At 49.3% G+C, this 2,551-nt stretch overlaps 1 protein-coding gene across 2 annotated transcripts in view; it reads right to left on the bottom strand.

The window, feature by feature from the left end:
* Positions 1-633: 633 nt before the first annotated feature.
* The window catches only part of LOC127682685 (cytochrome P450 2U1), a 15,691-nt gene continuing 13,773 nt past the window's right edge, over positions 634-2,551 (bottom strand). For both annotated transcript variants that reach the window (XM_052179237.1, XM_052179236.1), the window contains one exon: positions 634-2,551. This exon is cut by the window's right edge and continues 944 nt beyond it. The gene's annotated coding sequence lies outside the window, so the exon portion shown is untranslated.

Genomic DNA, 2,551 nt, shown 5'->3' with positions numbered 1-2,551 from the left:
GAAAACTTCAGAAAGGTCCCAGGCAGCACCGCAAGTGTCCAAACACCGTTGTCTCCAGTAATCTTGAGATGACCATCCTGCCTGACCTCTAGGACAAGCACTCAGTGACTGGCCACAGGGGCTTACACAAGGCACACTCGTCTCTAGTCGAGGGGTTTGGTGTGCTAAGAAGACTGGACTCCGCAGTTAAGAGCACTTGTTCTTACAAAGGACCCAGGTTCAATTCCCAGCTCTCACAGGTAGCTTGCAAGCATCTGTAACTCCACGACCTTGGGATGATGTCCTCTTCTGGCCTTTGTGGACACTACGCATGCATGCAGTACACAGGAGGACATTCAGGCAAAACATTCACACACAGAAATTCACACACACAGAAAGCCACACAGAAAAAAATTAACGCACATAAAAGAAAATCTGTCTGCTTGGACATCTCTCTGTCCCATGCCCTATGAGTGTGTCTGCACTCTGATGGCATATTTTAAAAAGTTACCACGCCTGTAGTTACACGCCTGTACTATACTGTGCGCAACTCTCTGAAGGTCTGCTTCTTCCTTTTTGACTAAGATTTCGCAAAAACAACAAAAAGTTGCTAAGCAACTGAAAACAAACAAACACAAATGAGCTGAACCGGTCTGCACTAAAATAAGAGATTTAATAGGATCACTGAGAGCTCCATTACAGACGAGGTCCAGACCTCGGAATTAGAAAACTGGCTACAGTAAAGTTCACATTTCAGATGAATTATGAAGTGCAAAACCGTCAAATAGCAGTAGGCTCAGAAAAAGTGCGGTCCCCTGCAGCAGTGGGTAAAGGGGTTTATAGCTTGAGGCACGGCGTTAAAACTGCTGGATAAACGTAGGATTCTGATGTCATCTCAGAGAAGGCAGAAGTCCTTTTCAAGTATGAGGTGAAATCTTTGGTTAGGTCCAGAAACCCATGTGCGAGTCAAGGGGTGAGGGGCCTGCACACGTGGAGGTCAGCTCAGGACAAGCGGCCTGCCCAGCCCAGCAAGCAGGGTGGCCCATTCATGCACCTCATCCACAGTGTGTGCATCCTCGGGCCCTCTTCTTTAGTGTGCTGGCCCAAACAGTCTTCAGGGAACCTCAAGATTCGCCTGCATCCCATTCCTCTATTTTGAAAGCAATTATAATTTATGAAAAGGAAAACAGAATGGTAGATAATATAAAGAATATAGACTCAAAAATTAATCAATACCTGGTTTTTACAATATTCCATATTTTCCTTTTTACTCATTTTAGGTTTTTATTCAGCAGCTGTTTTTTCCCTCAGTAAGTATTTAAGAGTTTGACTGGGTACCTCAGCAAGCAGCCTGTGGGTGCAGCCTGTGGGTGCAGCCTGTGGGTGCTGTGGATGCAGCCTGTGGGTGCTGTGGGTACAGCCTATGGGTGCTGTGGATGCAGCCTGTGGGTGCTGTGGGTGCTGTGGATGCAGCCTGTGGGTGCAGCCTGTGGATACAGCCTGTGGGTGCAGCCTGTGGGTGCTGTGGGTGCAGCCTGTGGGTGCTCTGGATGCAGCCTGTGGGTGTAGCCTGTGGGTGCTGTGGATGCAGCCTGTGGATGCAGCCTGTGGGTACAGCCTGTGGGTGCTGTGGGTGCAGCAGGTGGGTGCTGTGGGTGCTGCTGGAAGCTTTCCTTCTGTGTTGTTTGGCAGCTAAGGCATCATCCTAAATTTGCCTAAAATGGTTACTTCAAATGATAAACAAAAGTCGAGTTCAGTTTTAAACACTGGCTTAATCAGGCAGGACCTTTAAAGCCATCCTGGACTGACTGTAATATACCACTTCTCCCCTTAATAGCTTTCCCTAGCTCACTCCCAAGTCACCCGGGCATCCACCAAGAATCCGGCATGACGAGAGAGCAGCAGTGTGGAGCCTGGTCCAAGGAGTCAACTGGGACAAGGAGGGGTACAGGCGATGGAGGCTTTAGGACCATGTGGGGCAATACTGAGGTAGGGCTCAGAACGCGATTTCCAGTCACAAGGCCAAGCGGCTTATAGACCAGTGATGGCACTCTTTAATTACGGGCCTTAGCACTGGAAAGCCTCAGCTCCCTTAATGTAAGGATTACACATAAATAAAAGCACTCCGTACAGCACCTTTCTAAGAAAGGCTCCGCATTACCATGGTTTCTTCATAGTTCTAGGGGAGACCAGAGGGAGAGGCCAGACACAGGCACACTGAGATGCACACTGTTGGCTGTGGGCTGGCTTTGCCATTAATCATCCTCACCCCTGGCAGCTAAAGAATATAACTATATAAACAGTAGTCTGCCATTTCCATGTGACCATTGGAGGAGTCATCAGAGCGCTCCAAGAGTAAGTCAGTCACACTATGGCTGATGGCACAGCAGGAGAGGAGGGTTCTGAATCACTTGAGTGAGACGTCCCTTCTGGACCAATCCTACAACTTCATCATCACACTCCCCAGCCCAGCATCCAAGGCTCCCCCAGCCACCAGGAGCTCTGCATTCCTACGCAGGGTGCAGGGCGAACCAGGATTGTGCAGCCAGGCTCCGCGCTCACGTGGCTACAG

Source organism: Apodemus sylvaticus, chromosome 4 (assembly GCF_947179515.1).
Source record: "Apodemus sylvaticus chromosome 4, mApoSyl1.1, whole genome shotgun sequence".
NCBI lineage: Eukaryota > Metazoa > Chordata > Mammalia > Rodentia > Muridae > Apodemus > Apodemus sylvaticus.
The sequence above is the reverse complement of the archived record's forward strand: the minus strand, read 5'-3'. Positions and strand labels throughout refer to the sequence as shown.